The sequence below is a fragment of the Loxodonta africana genome, chromosome 11 (assembly GCF_030014295.1).
Source record: "Loxodonta africana isolate mLoxAfr1 chromosome 11, mLoxAfr1.hap2, whole genome shotgun sequence".
Classification (NCBI taxonomy): domain Eukaryota; kingdom Metazoa; phylum Chordata; class Mammalia; order Proboscidea; family Elephantidae; genus Loxodonta; species Loxodonta africana.
Window position 1 is genome coordinate 2,981,696 of NC_087352.1, and position 14,658 is coordinate 2,996,353.

The window sequence follows — 14,658 nt, forward strand, 5'->3', positions numbered from 1 at the left end:
GGAAAGGCAGTGCCAGGAATGGTTCAGCAACTCCACATGTCAGGGCCCCAAGTCTGTGTCTCCAAGATTCTCTTGGCCTTTCCTCATGACTGCAGGATAGCTGCTGTGGCTGCAAGTATCCCTTCCTCTGACAGCCATAGGACAGGAAGCAGAGGGCCAGCAGGGGCTATGGGTACCTCTCTTTTATAGGGAAGGGAAAACTTTCCAGAAGCTTTCTCTGCTTATAGACAACCTCTCCGTACATCTTGTTGGCCAGTATTGGGTTGCATGGCTACTCCTGACTGTAGGAAAGACTAGAAAAGCGAATGTCTGCCTTTTTCAGCCTTGATAATGGGGGGTAAGCAAAGGAGAAAAAGGGTTGGGGATGCTGTCAGGAAGCCAGTGAGGTGTTTGCCCTGGCTTTAAGAAGTGAGCTTTGCTTTCCGCTCAGGCCTGCCCCCAGGTGCCTCCATCACCCAGGCGTGGGGGTTTGTGCATTAATTCATGCTGTGAGGAGGGAGAGCTTAGAAATTAAAAGCACAGGCTCTGGAGTGGGGATCTGAACCCAGCTTTGCCACTTACCAGCAGTGTGAACTTGACCAAGTTTCTTCAGTCTGCATCTTGATTTCCTCATGTGCGAAAGGGGGGCAGTAATAGTGTATCTCTTGCAGGACTGTTGTGCGGGTCAGATGAGTCAGTGCGTGTACAGTGCTTAGAGCAGCGCCTGGCACTTAGTTCTGTGCCGTCAAGTCAATTCCCACTCGTAGCAAGTAGGCTCCATGTGTTAGCCAGAATTGTTATTCATTCTTTGATTCATATTTTGATGTGCCAGGCATTCCCAAAGAGACAGAAGAATACCTGTCTCCCCAGAGCTGGTCGTATTGGGGGGCTGATGTATCTACTTGAAGCACCCAACAGGAATGCCAGGTAGACAACCTTTGCTGACAGCACGTTAGGGATTGTCATAGGTGGGGGAGGAGGGAATGTCCTGAGGATGGTCCACAAAGGGGTGGCCACTGGGGCTTCCCAGAGTTGCAGTGCTGGCTGGGCTGAGAATATCAGAGAAGGTGTCCCCGGGGAGGTGGGTTGAGAGTAGGGCCTCAGGATGAGGAAGGTTGGTTTGCAAAGGGCACAATGTTAGTGCAGTTAGGACGTAAGGCAGAGGCTGGGTGGCAAAGAGGCCACTGTGGCTACAGAACAGATGAAAATCAGTTGTGAGTCCTAGGGGATGTATGGCCTTGTAAGTTATAGCTAGTTGTGTAGAGAAATTATCTTTGAATCAAAGTTTTAAAAAAAAAAAGAGTTGGTGAAGCCATGAGACAAGGTTTTGGAAAGTGGACCTCCACAACCTCATGTGTGGTAATAATGGAATCATTTATTAGGCGCTTACTGGACACCATGCCCGGAGCTGGACATTCTCCCTCAGTAACCCAAACCACATCTGGTGAAACACATGTTGGTGTTCGCGTTTTCCAGAGGAGAAATCGGTGTAAAGGTGTCACCCAGCCTTGTCACGCATTAAGTGGTGGTTCGTCCAGCAGGCACGCCCTCAGCACCGACCTTGAGCTGGTGCCGCTCTAGGTGATGGGGGTCAGCACTCTGTGGAGCTCATTCTTCTAGTGCGGCAAGGGGGCGGGGGACAGACAAATAAATTACTAAGTGGAGAAGTGAAGTGAAAACAAGGTTTCTCCAAAGCCAGTACTTGTAACTAGGATCCGAGGTGCTGCTGTAGAAGGGGTTAGGAATACAGGCTCACATTCACACTCTCTCTCTTCATGACTGGATGTGGCCTTGGGTTAGTGACCTCCCCTGTCTGAGCTGCAGTTTCCTTATCTGTAAAACGAGGACCAGGGTAGGTCCTCTATCAGTCAAGATTGCACTCTGCTACATGTAACGGAAAACCAGGGAGCAGTGGCCTAGATAAAGCAACACTTTATCTCTTGCCAGTAGTAAGGAGAGGGAGTGTAAGCCGACTGGGGCAGGACCCCTGGTTGAGAGAGTGGGCTCCTTCTGACTCCTCACCTACCATCCTCAGCATGTGGCTTTCAGCCTCTTGCTCACAAGATGACTGCCACACCTCCAGATACGGTGTCCACATTCCGGGAGGGAGGGAGAGGGGATGGCAGCTGATGGTACTCCTTTTTATTAGGGCCTTCCCTCTGCCCCCAGTAGGGTACCACTTACCTATCATTGACCAGAATAGGACGCGTAGTCAGCCGTAGCTGCAAGGGAGCCTGGGAAAGCAAGCTTTTTGAATGGGCATTCAGCTGCTCCAAACAAATGCGGGCTTCCCTCGAGGAAGAACAGGAGAGTGGGTTTGAATTAGACAACAAGCAGCAGAATATGAGCGCCTGGCACTTGAGCTCTCGGGAGCTTAGCAGAATTCTCACCCTGAGGCCCAGAGTTCTGGTTATTGTTGTGATCTTGCTGTTTGCTTTGTCAAGGACCACCACTGCTTTGCACCTCAGCTTCTGCATCTGTCCATTGGGAAGGATGCTCCCTGCCATAGGAGTGCTTGTGAGAATCTGTTACCCTGGATGCCAGCCAAAAAAAAAAAAAAACCAAACCCGTTGCCATCGAGTCAATTCCGACTCAGCGACCCTATAGGACAGAGCAGAACTGCCCCGTAGAGTTTCCAAGGAGCAGCTGGTGGATTTGAACTGCAGACCTTTTGGTTAGCAGCCTTAGCACTTAACCACTATGTCACCAGGGTTTCAGGATGTGGAAATACATCCTGCTCTGTAGGAGGAGCTGGGCTGGCTTTTGTTTGAAAAGTCAGATTTTCTTAAAGCTGAACCCAGCCCTCCCAGCGGGCTGTGGGCGCCCAGACAAACTACCCCAGACTGCTCAATTTTGCTATTTATCTCTCCGCTCTAGTCTGAGCCAGGTGAGGGCATCTCTGTGGCCAGCACCTGGTACCCACCAGACAGCGCAGGCTTGCATGAGCCACCAGATCTCCTCCAGTCCGCCCCTTCTCTGCATCAGGGCCACCCCTGCTCTGGGCCAGGCCACTCTCGCCCCTCACATGGGTGGCTACCCAGCCTTCTAACTGAGCTCTCTGCCCCTCATTGGGTTCATTGTCTACGTGGCAGCCGGATGGGGTCACTGCTTTTCCTAAACCTACAGTGGAAGTAAATTCCAGACTCCTAAATGCTTTGGAGTCTTGTACCTGCTGTTCGTCTGTTCCCCACCCCCTCCACCAGTCCCACCCTTGCCAACTTTGCATCTTTCAGGGCTTAAACACTACCTCTTCCAAGAAGCCTTCCTTGACCACCCTGTCTACATCCCCCATTCCTTCCCTTCATCAGTTTATTTTTTCTTTATCTCAGTTTTTACTGTGTGTACTTGGTACATGAATTTAATGTTTGTCTCCCCTCTAGTCATAAGGCAGAGACAAGGTTTGCCCTGCTCACTCCCTTGTTGCATTGTAGGAGCTCAAGAAATACTTATCTAGTGAACGGAAATAAATGAATGAAAACATATTTGTTTTTATTCCTGATTTTGAAAACACACTCATAGGAAGGTATAAAAAGCAAATTTTTAAAACCCACCAGCTGTCCTAGCACCAAGAGATAACTACTGTTAGAATTTTAGGGCATCTCTGCGTAGGCTTCTACAACCCCATCTGCATATACATACACACTGTCTGTGGCGTGAGGACGTACAGGGATTTACCTAACCCTGCTCCTGTTGGTCATTGAGTTGGTTCTGTTATTTTGCTTGGTAGTCAATGCCATGAATCTTTTTCTCCGTCTCATTATTTCTTCGGGATCAATTCCCAGAAGTAGCATTACTGGGTGGGAGGGTGAGAACGTTTTTAAAAGCTATTGCTAAATGCCTCGAGAAAGGTTCCACCAACTCTGAACACTTTAAAAAAAAAAAAAAGTCTCTTGCCCTGGGAGTGAGAGGCTGAGAGTGTTGTGCCTGCCACCTGGATTTCCTCGTGACCCCGGCTTGGAAGCGCTCCCAGAGGGCCCTTCCCCAGTCTCCCGAGGCCCCTGCCCCTTCCGGCCTGTCTTCCTCTGCTTTGGCCTGGGTTCCATCCTGCACACATTTGTGGGAAGGAGTGTTGGTTATGGTGATGTGCAAACAGCCCCTACGTCTGCCCATCTCCTCCGACCCCAGCAAGGAAGGTGGGTTGCCCCCCTCCTTTTCTCAGGTAGTTCCTTCCGCCTGTCCCTGGCCATCACGTGGAGAGGCGCCGCCCAGCTCTCCCTGCCTCCCCCGGCTGTTTGCGTTCACACAGGTCCGGTGGCCCAGCCGGTTCTGCAGGGCGGAAACCTTCCAGAGAAGAGAAAGTGGATTTAGAGCCAGTGGAGCCAGAGTGACACACGTGTGTGTGTGTGTGTGTGTGTGTGTGTGTGTGTGAAAGTGAGAGAGAGAGAGTGTGCGTTTTTGTTGTTAGGTGTTGCGGAGGTGGTTCTGACTCACAGTGACCCACAGGACAGAGCAGAACTGCCCCGTAGGGTCTCCAAGGAGCGGCTGGTGGGTTCCAACTGCCGTCTTCTTGGTTAGCAGCCGAGCTCTTAACCACTGCGCCACCAGGGCTCTGAGTGTGTGTACGTACAAGTAATTATCCACTCTCCACAGACAATGATCAAGTAGCTGAGACTTTGAAATATGTTTTTATATTTTTAAAATTATACATGTAATACAAAAGTACGTTCTTACTGTTTAACAATACGCGCACAACACGGAGGAGCTTTTAGAAACTTGGTTATGGAAAGTCTAACACGCGCACAGAGAACACGGAACATAAACGTGCAGTTTGGCAGACATTCTAAAGTAAGCGCTCGTAGAGCCCATTGCCGGCGAGAAGGAGCCCGTGCCGGTAGCCCAGAAACCCCCGTGTGCCCCCCTTCCCCTCCGCCAGAGGCCCCTCCTCTCTGGACTTTGATGGTCACCATTTCCTTGCCATTGCGGTCATCCCATCACCTGTGTGAGCGTCTCTAAATAGCATGGCTCTCTCCTGCTTGCTCTTGAACTTCATGTGAACAAAACCATCAACTGCGTGTTGTTCTGTGCCTGGCTTTTACCCGGTATCATGACTGAGGCACCCATGCTGCTTCGGATGGCAGCTCACTTCTGGTACTAAAGCTCATTTTCATTGGTACACAGGCAAGCCTTACAAATTTAGGTATTTGTGCATCTTGTTTAATGTGTACTAGAGGTAAAAAAAAATGAATCCAGCAGTGATGTTCCTAAGGCTTGAGCTGACTGAAAGGACCACCTTAAATAATAGACAGGTTATGCCAAGACGGAGGTGAGCGAGGCTGGGCAGTTGGGGAGCTTTAGTGTTGGGCATAGAATGAACCCACGTGTACACACACCCCATTGCTCCCTCCCTGGGGTAACCGCCGTCACTGTTGTAGGTCAGTCCCCCAGATCTGCGCTGACCTAAGTAGATATATAGATGTAAAATAAGTAGCTGGGGGGGCTTTTTCTAAATACTAATTTTTGTGATGTGAGAGAGAATGCCAGTTTTCTGAATTCCTTCTGAGTTCTCTGATTGAAGCAGCAACCTTCCCTTATAACATCCCATTCAAGGGTGGGGGCGAGACCGGGCCAGGTAGTCGTGAACCTTGCCCAGACCGTGGGGAGATCTGGGGCCAGAACGGTGCCACACGTGCTAGTGGCTCTGTAATTAACGGAGGGTTTGGTATCTGCCTCCTGATTTTGTTTCTTTGTTTTTAAACAACCTTGGCCAGTTTTGTTTTTCTTTTTTCTTTTTGGCTTCTCTCCCTCCCTGTAGATTTTGGTGACTTGGAACCTGAGAGAAGGTTAACAGCGGCACCAGGCAGGGGTTACCTGGCCTGGGATAGATCCTTCGTGGTGAGTTAATATGGGAATGTGACTCAGAAGCCAGAAATGTGCAGGGCTGTGGCCATCTGCTGGGCTCTGGTGGTGCAGTGGTTAAGATCTGAGGCTGCTAACCAAAAGATCGGTAGTTCAAATGCACCAGCCGCTCCTTGGAAACCCTATGGGGCAGTTCTCCTCTGTCCTCCAGGGTCACTATGAGTCAGAATTGACTCAACGGCAACAGGTTTGGGTTTTTTTGGGTGGCCATCTGTATGTGGATGTGAGACACAAGCAGAGTGTGAGAGAAAGACGCAGAGACAGGGACAAGTGGAGATGGGAGAACAGGGACACAGATGGAGGTATAGGTGCAGAGAGGTGGGGGACCTGGATGCAGGGAGGCGGGGCGGGAACACAGCCACAGGGCAGAGTTGAAGAGAGTTGGGGGTGAAGATGTAGAGGGGCAGGCACACGTGAAGCCAGTTGGCTGGGTAGCTGGCTTCTTGCCTTGCTGCTTGGCTGGCTGGCAGCTTGCTTGGTTGGTTAATTGTTTAGTCAGTTGGTTGGTAATCTTGTAGGTTGGTTTTCTGGTTGGTTATCCCGGCAGCTGGCTGGTTATCTAGTTGATGTTGGTTTTGCGTTGGTTTCATAGAGGACACACTCTGACCCACGAGCCGTTTGGGATGCTGGGGAGGGGGCCGTGGACAGGGCCCTCCAGGCCTTTGGGTATTTGACCACGTCCCACCCCCACCCCGTCTCCATGACTGTCCTGTGAACGCAGTGGCTGTTACCATCATTAGTATTTATTTTTTTCCTTATCCTGAGTTTATCATGAGTCAGGGGCCAAGTCACTGGCTGCAAACAGCAACAATCTGACTCAGGGCCATGAGCCTCATTTCTGTCTGTAAATCACCCAGGGGTGCAGGGCAGGCATTCACTGAGCACCCATTGTGTTCATGGCTGTACTTCTGCCTTTTACCTCAGTGGGTGATTTTGAATAGGCAGCCTGCCCTCTGAGCCTCAGCCTGCCCTTCCGCGAAGCAGCAAGCACAGCAGGACCCTCCCCCTGGGGCTGCTGGGTGGGCTCAGTAGGGCCAGGTGCTGGACCAGCGCTCAGTATGTGGGAGTGGCACTGTTACGTGTAGCTGAGGAAACTGACCCTTAGAACAGGCCTTGAACCTGGCCTCCTGGCTCCAGTTTGGGAGATTTGTGCTCTCAAGTACGAGGAGGCCCCATGAGTGATAACAAAGGCAGACTCTGGAGTCAGCCAGATCTGGGTTCAAATCCCAGCTCCTCCTCTCACCGTCTTTGTGACCTTGGGCAAGCCGCACTCCCTCTCTAAATCCAAGTCTTCCCAATTTTAAATGGGGGTGACAGTAGCACCTGCCTCAGCAGGTTGTCAGACTTGAGTTCAGTGTTTCGAGTCAAGTGCTCGCTCCACTTAGGGCCCGGCTCTGGGCTGCCGGGATTGGGGTATGTGGGGTGGTGTGTGTGTGAAAATGATAGATGATTACGGCCAGCAGCTGAGTCACCACCCAGGCTAACAAGGCCCAGCTGTACCCACGTGTGTCCCGCCCACTGCAGGGAGCCTTCCTGGCCACAGTATTCATGGCGGGCTCCATTGTTGCCCCCACCCCAAGGCCATCCTCAGGTGAGGACAAGCAGAGCCAGAGACACCCCCGTCTGGCCTCACAAGGGCAGGATTGAAAGAAAGGGGCTTGAGCAGATGTTCTTTTACAAAGATTTCCTGGCTCTATTTAATCAAGATTGTCAAATATTGATTTAATCTCCAGGCCCAACAGATGTGATCTTAGCAGGTCTCAGTGGCGATTAGCTGGGATTAGCTTGCAAGCCAGGCTCCGTGCTGCTAAAACATCATCTTCTAAAAGAGGCTTGGCCTGGCCACAGGCTCCAGCCCTGGGTGGGGCAAGGCACTCAATATTTAACCAGCGGACGGCCTGGGCAGCGACCTGTGACAGCAGACCTGCCTGGAAGCTGGTCCTGGGGGCCCCCGTGGGGCCCCACGTTGCCCCACGTGCTAATGGTGGGGACGGCCAGGGAGTTCCAGGCAGCAACAGCTATTTTCCTGAAAGTTTCACTATCCAAATAAGTGGCACAGCCACACCAGTGCACGTGGCTTGGCATTGGGCCTGGTTGGAGCCGCGGAGGAGCCCTGATGGCATAGTGGTTAAGAGCTCAGCTGCCAACCAAAAGGTCGGCAGTTCAAATCCACCAGCCACTCCTTGGAAACCCTGTGGGGCAGTTCTACTCTATCAGGTCGCTATGAGTTGGAATTGCCTCACAGCAGCCGGTTTAGAACTAGAAGATTCTTCAGGGAAAGTATGGCAGCTGGGGCAGGGTGTGTCCCTGTGTAAGTCTCCCCAGAAGGGGCCGCCCTGACAACAGGCCCCTCCCCGGCTGCTTCACGTCATCCCACTCAAGGACAGCAGGGCTGCAGCTCCTGGGTGGGCCTGGGGCATGTGCCCACACCCCAGGAAGCTTCCTTTCCCAATTCTGCTTTTCAAAGTCTCATTTGAAGTTAATGGGCCTTCACCCAGAATTGGAACAAGATGGTCCCCCACATGTGCATGGGTGGGGGTAGCAACACACCCACTAACCCACCCAACCCCCACAGGCTCAGATGGGTACCTCCCCGTGGCCCTGGCCAGGGGCCCCAGGAAGAAGGGCTTCTTGACCACCCCGCCTTGTGTTCAAGGAGCACCACCCTGTGCTTCCTGCTCCCAGAGCCCAGGGCACAAGGGCTCATTCTGCAGCCACGCCTGGTCCCATTTGTTTGCCTGAGACTTATTATTGTTACTAACCCATTGCGGTGGAGTTGATTCCAACTCATAGCGACCCTGTGAGTAGAACTGCCACATAGGGTTTCCAAGGAGCGGCCGGCCGGTGGATTCCAACTGCCAGCCTTTTGGTTAGCAGCTGAGCTCTTAAGCACTGCACCACCAGGGCTCCATTATTGTTACTACAAAAGTAAAAATGATTTCTCCGTACCTTCTCACCCCCTCCCATTAAGAATATATGCTCTAGGGGATCTGGGTTTTCTAATTAGTGGCCCCGGTGATTCTTGTCACCAGGCAAGTTCAGGAAACTTAGTAACCCTTTGAGGTAGGAGGTATTTTTATGTCCATTCTGCAGAGAAAGAAGCCGAGTCTAAAATAAATGAGATGACTGATCCCGAAGTGCTCAGCCAGGAGCCAGGGACCCAGCCCAAGACCTCGGACTCCAGATCTGTTTGTCCATGATTTTTAAAACTGCATGAGTATTAGGCAAAACTAATCTGTGGTGTTAGAAGTCAGGGTAGCGTTACCCTCTGAGAGGAGGCAGCGCCTGGGAGGAGACACAGGGCCTTGTCCGTGCTGGTCGTGACGTCCTTTGTTTTGACCTGGTGCTGGTACACGGGGGTCTTCGCTTTGTGAAAACTCATTGAATCCTGTACTTAGGATTAGTGTATTTTTCTGTATTCATATTATACTTCAATAAAGTTTTTATTTTAAAAAATGTAAAGATGATACTAGCTAATACTTCTGAATCACTTACTGTATGCCATGGATATATTTATTAACTTGTAACATCCCTAAAGAGTCAGGCCCTGTTGTTATCTCCATTTTGCAGATGGGAAAACTGAGGAATAAAGAGGCTAAGTTCTCATAGCCATTTAAGTGGCCGAGCTGGGAATTGAACCTGCATAGTCTGTGCTGCTATGAGTCGGAATCTACTCGACGGCACTGGGTTTGGTTTTGAGTCTGTGCTGAGCCCTGGTGGCACAGTGGTTAAGACCTCAGCTGCTAGCCAAAAGGTTGGCAGTTCAGATCCACCAGCTGCTCCTTGGAAACCCTGTGGAGCAGTTCTACTCTGTCATATAGGGTTGCTATGAGTTGAGTTTTGTTTTGTTCTGGTTAGTCTTTGCTTGTAACCACTATGCTGTAGCTGCCACATCAGGAAATAACTTCAAGACCCACTTTTTCTTTTTTTAATTCATCTTATAGAAACAGCTTGGGGCAGTATCTGACCTTCTCCAACCCCACAAGGGGGAAGGAGAACCAAGATCAACAGCACAAGGCTGTTCCCATGAAGTGGTGGCCAGACAAGCCTCCTCTGCCATTCTGACTAGTTTGGACACTAGCTGTCCCCCCATGGCTCTCTCTACTTGTCTGCTGGATTGGATAATTCACTGCAGTGGCCACAGAGCTCACAGACCATACTCACAGTTATGGGGTTGATTAGGGGAGTAGCAGTTCCAGTTAAGGCTCAGGAACACTCCGGATACAGTTCTTCTTCGGTCAGGACAGCCTCTTCCCACCTGTGCTCGCGGGCACACCTCTTCCTGGCCGTAGGCTCTACCCGGAGGCACTCAGCTCTCTCTCTCAGTGGGCCAGGAAGCTCATCGCACCACCTCCTGCTGCCGGCTCTCTCCTGCCACCGCTTCTCACCTTCAGGTTTACAGCTTGCTCTCTTTCTCTCTCAGTCTCCTGCTTCTAGGAGCTCCTCAGCGCAGGGATCATGGGTCCAAAGGATGTGCTCTCTGCTCCTTGCTGTTCTTCCTTGGTGGTGGTAGGATCCTCCTCTCTACTGTAGAATTGGCTGTTCCCTTGGTGGGCCACAGTTACCCTATCTCACAGTCCCACCCAGTCACTTGGGTGGGAGTTACAAGACTGTGACTAAGGAAGGCCACACAAAAGTCATCATTGCACTGCACATCTTTCTATTATTCATTTCCACTTTCCATCTATCAGTTTCTCATACTGTGGTGGCTTCCATGTTGCTGTGATGCTAGAAGCTATGTCACTGTATTTCAGATACCAGCAGGGTCGACCATAGTGGACAGGTTTCAGCAGAGCTTCCAGACTAAGACAGACTAGGAGGAAAGGCCTGGCACTCTACTTCTGAAAATTAGCCAATGAAAACCTTATGGATCACAACAGATCATTGTCCAACTTGCTCACTTTGGACACATCAGGTGGGATCAGTTGCTGGAGGAGGACATTATGTTTGATGAAATAGAGGGCCAGTGAGGGGAAGGAAGACCCTGGTGAGATGGCTTGGCACAAAGCCCCAGTGATGGACTCGAACTGGCTAGTGATTGTGAGGATGATGCAGGATGGGCAACGTTTTGTTCTGTTGTGTATAAGGTTGCTATGAGTCGGAATCGACTCAACGGCAGCTGTGTTTCTTTCTGTCTATTTTAAGCATTTAATCATATAAGTATTTAACTTATGTAAGTTCAACTGTCCAAAAAAAAAATCCGTTGCCATCGAGTTGATTCCACCTCATGGTACAAGGTATAGAGTCACCTTGCAGAAAGCAGTTTGGCCTTTTGTTCTTGGTTCTTTCAAGCCATACCAACACCTGAGGCTAATGACTAGGGGCTGACCAGACCAATAGGGACCATCTGGGGGCCCAGTGCTGACTAAGCCTCAGGAGGCATGATGTAATCTGTCATGGCCAAGTGAAGAGGCCAGTAAAGGTCTTAGAAGACAGAAGCTCAGGGAGTTTCCTGGTTGATAAGAGTGAACATTTGCTCTCAGGGAGGGTAGTGCCCCCCTTGGGACATGGAAGCTTCATACTGTGACCCCTCCCAGACCTCCCCCTATGCGATTTCTGTTTGTATCCTTTTTTGTCATATTAAAGATGTTATCACAGATGTAGAGTCTCCTGTGAGCTCTGTGAGTTGTGACCCAGTGAATTATTGGACCCAAAAGAGCAGGGCAGCTAGCCGGTCTGAAGTGGAGGGAGTAATGTGGGCTTCAAGTCTTGGGGCTGGCTGGGCTGAAGTGTGGGCTGCCCAGCTTGCAGTTGGTACCTGCTGACCTAGCCCCAGATGGCTACAGATCAGAGAGAGAAGGGCTGGATGGACAGCTGAACTGAACAGGGATGTTAAGATTTCCACAGGACACAGCCAGTGAGTGGTAGGATTTGTTATCAACCATGCAGTGTGGTGTCAGAAGTGGGATCTTAGTCTCCCTGAACTAGCTTGCACACAAGCTGACCCCATGTGTGTGAGAATAAAACTGTGCTTCGTAGGGTTTTCACTGGCTGATTTTCCAGAAGTAGGTGACCAGGCTTTTCTTCCCAGGTGCCTCTGGGTGGAATTGAAGCACCAACCTTTCAGTTAGCTGCGGAGCATGTTAACTCACCACTCAGGGACTCCAGTTCAACTATACTAGTCCTCAAAATTAAAACAAAGGAGACATTGCAGTTGAAGCATTTGGGGTGAAGGCAGCCTGCGTTTCACCAGGGAGTGCGTGCACGTGCGATGAGGGTGCCCCTTCTTTCCCTCAGTGGGGTTGCTGCCCACCAGCCTGCCGGGTACAGAAATCTCTCCAGGCTGTGAAGGAATTTGCCACTTGGAAGCATGCTGGTTTTCAGACTCTGTGGGCCCTAGAAGCATGGCAGATGAGGGGATTTGAGCTCAACCGCAGAGGGGGTGCGGCTCTTCCATTCTACTTTGCGTTCTGATATATGAGGCTTTTCCAGGGGTGGCTTTCACTGCACCCATGTGTCTCGCACCTACTCACTTACAAACTGAAAACTTAACGGGATGCTTCCCCCCATGCAAGTGTGAACATTTCCTAGGAGATTCACAGAATAAAAGGGTCTGCAAGAAGACACGCAAAGCCTGTTCACAGGGCTTACCTCCAGGGACCAGAGAGACCAGGGCAGGGCTGGCAGGGGTGCCGAGTGGGCTGTGAACATGCTTGTGAAGATTGAAACGCAGACGTGTAGAACTGGAAAGAAAAAAAATGTTTCCCTTTATTCCCCTCCCCTATTTTACTCCTTACAAGTAGTCACGGTTACCAGTTTGGTGGGTGTCTTCCTAGGTCTTTTCCTATACATTTATAGAGGTTTATGTACACACACACACACACACACACACACACACACACGAGGCCTGTCCCTTGTTCTTTTTAACAGAATGGGGACACATTGTGCAAACTGTCCTGCTGCTTGCTGCTTTTCGCTCACAAGCTGCAGCACAGAGGAAGAGTATAAACTAGGAAGCTGGCTTGCCTGGGTTCAAATCCCAGTGCCACCACTTTCTAGCTGGGTGACCTCAGTCGCACTGGCTTTAAAATAAGGATGGTGTTTAGTTGCTACCTCCTAGGCTTGTCACGAGGATTCAGTGCTGCTGTAACAGAAATACCGCAAGTAGATGGCTTTAACAAAGAGAAATTTACTAACTCACAGTAAAGGAGGCTAAAAGTCCAAATTCAGGGTGTCGGCTCCAGGGGAAGGCTTTCTCTCTCTCTGGGCTCTGGAGGAAGGTCCTTGTCTTCAACTTTCCCCTGGTCGAGGAGCTTCTCAGGCGCAGGGACCCCGTGTCCAAAGGATGTGCTCTCCTCCTGGTGCTGCTTTCTTGGTGGGACGAGGTCCTCAACTCTCTGCTTACTTCTCTTTCCTTTTATCTCTTGAGAGATAAAAGGTGTTGCAGGGCACACCCCAGGGAAACTCCCTTTACATTGGCTCAGGGGAGTGACCTGAGTAAGGATGGTGTTACAATCCCACCCTAATCCTCTTAACATAAAATTACAATCACAAAATGGAGGACAAGCACCTGTATTTTGGGGCACCATTCAATCCAGGACAGGCTGGGTGGGCATCTTGCGTTCATGTCACACAGCTCTACCGAGTGTCTATTACAGCTGTATCGTATTCCCTGGGATGGCGGCACCCAGGTTCACTTAGCCCTCCTGTGCCGACGGGCATCTCAGCCATGTCGTGCCTCCGTACTGTGGCAGTGTAGCCTGTGAACATCCTGCACCACACTGCTATGCCCTTGTCTTTGCTTGTGCGCTGGTGTTGCAGAGTCCCACAGGCAGGATGGCTGTGTTTTAGAAAACGTAGTATGCAAGTCTAAAATTTCAATGCATAATGTGAAGTCATTCTTCCCCATTTCCCCGAAGGGGAATACTGTACCCGTTGGCCCCCTAAAAGCAGGACAGGCCATGCAGGAACTGTGACCCGTGTGGAACCCTCACCTGTTTGAATGTGATGGCTGTAAATGGCTGCCCCTGCCCCTGTGGGGACTGTCGCCTTGGCCCTGATAGGAATGCAGGCCCCTCCTGCATGCCTGGGAAGATTTAAGTTAGAAGCCCTGATTCTCTGGGTTCTTAGACGTTAAGTGGGAAAGTGCAGGATTTGTGGACAGGGCTCATTGCTCCGTGGGCGGGCAGAGAGGAGTCTGTGCCGTGGTGCTCCATAATGAGATTTCCAAGACTTCCATCCATCTTGTTTCCTAGGGGAGCCCTAAAGTGATCCTGTGTATGCACAAACTTCAATAAGGTAGGGGAAGGCATGGGAGAAAAATGTAGAACAAAATTCAGATTCACCAAAAAAAAAAAAAAAAAAAGGACCAGATTTACTGGTCTGACAGAGACTGGAGGAACCCCCAAGACTATGGCCCGCACTTACCCTTTTAACTCAGAACTGGAGCCACTCCCAAGGTTTACCCTTCAGCCAAAGATAGGCCTATAAAAACACATGAGGAACACACTTCTTAGTTCAATCACATATATGAGCTCAATGGCCACCACCTGCCCAAAAGCAAAGATGAAGAGTCAGGGAGGGACAGGAAAAAATGGTCAAATGGAAACGGGTACCCCGGGGTTGGGGAAGGGGAAAGTGTTGACACATGGCGGGATTCGCAACCAATGTCACAAGACAATGTGTATATAAGTTGTTGAATGAGGAACTAATTTGCTCTGTAAACTTTGACCTAAAGCACAATAAAAGAAAGAAAAGGAGAGCAGTCAGGTCGGGGGGTATTTTATCTGTATCGCCAGTGAGGACAGTGAGAACCACAGAGGCCCAGGACGTTGCCCGTGACTGCAGCCAGGGCTGGCTGGTGCTGGCACTCAGGGCTGTCTG

At 50.6% G+C, this 14,658-nt stretch overlaps 1 protein-coding gene across 6 annotated transcripts in view; it reads left to right on the plus strand.

Moving 5' to 3' along the window:
• The window catches only part of SIPA1L3 (signal induced proliferation associated 1 like 3), a 291,228-nt gene that overhangs the window by 144,414 nt on the left and 132,156 nt on the right, over positions 1-14,658 (plus strand). Inside the window, exon 2 of one of the 6 annotated variants that reach the window (XM_064293576.1) lies at positions 5,732-5,811. The exons of the other annotated variants lie outside the window; for them this stretch is intronic. The gene's annotated coding sequence lies outside the window, so the exon portion shown is untranslated. The remainder of the gene's footprint in view (positions 1-5,731; positions 5,812-14,658) is intronic. 6 annotated transcript variants of the gene reach the window in all.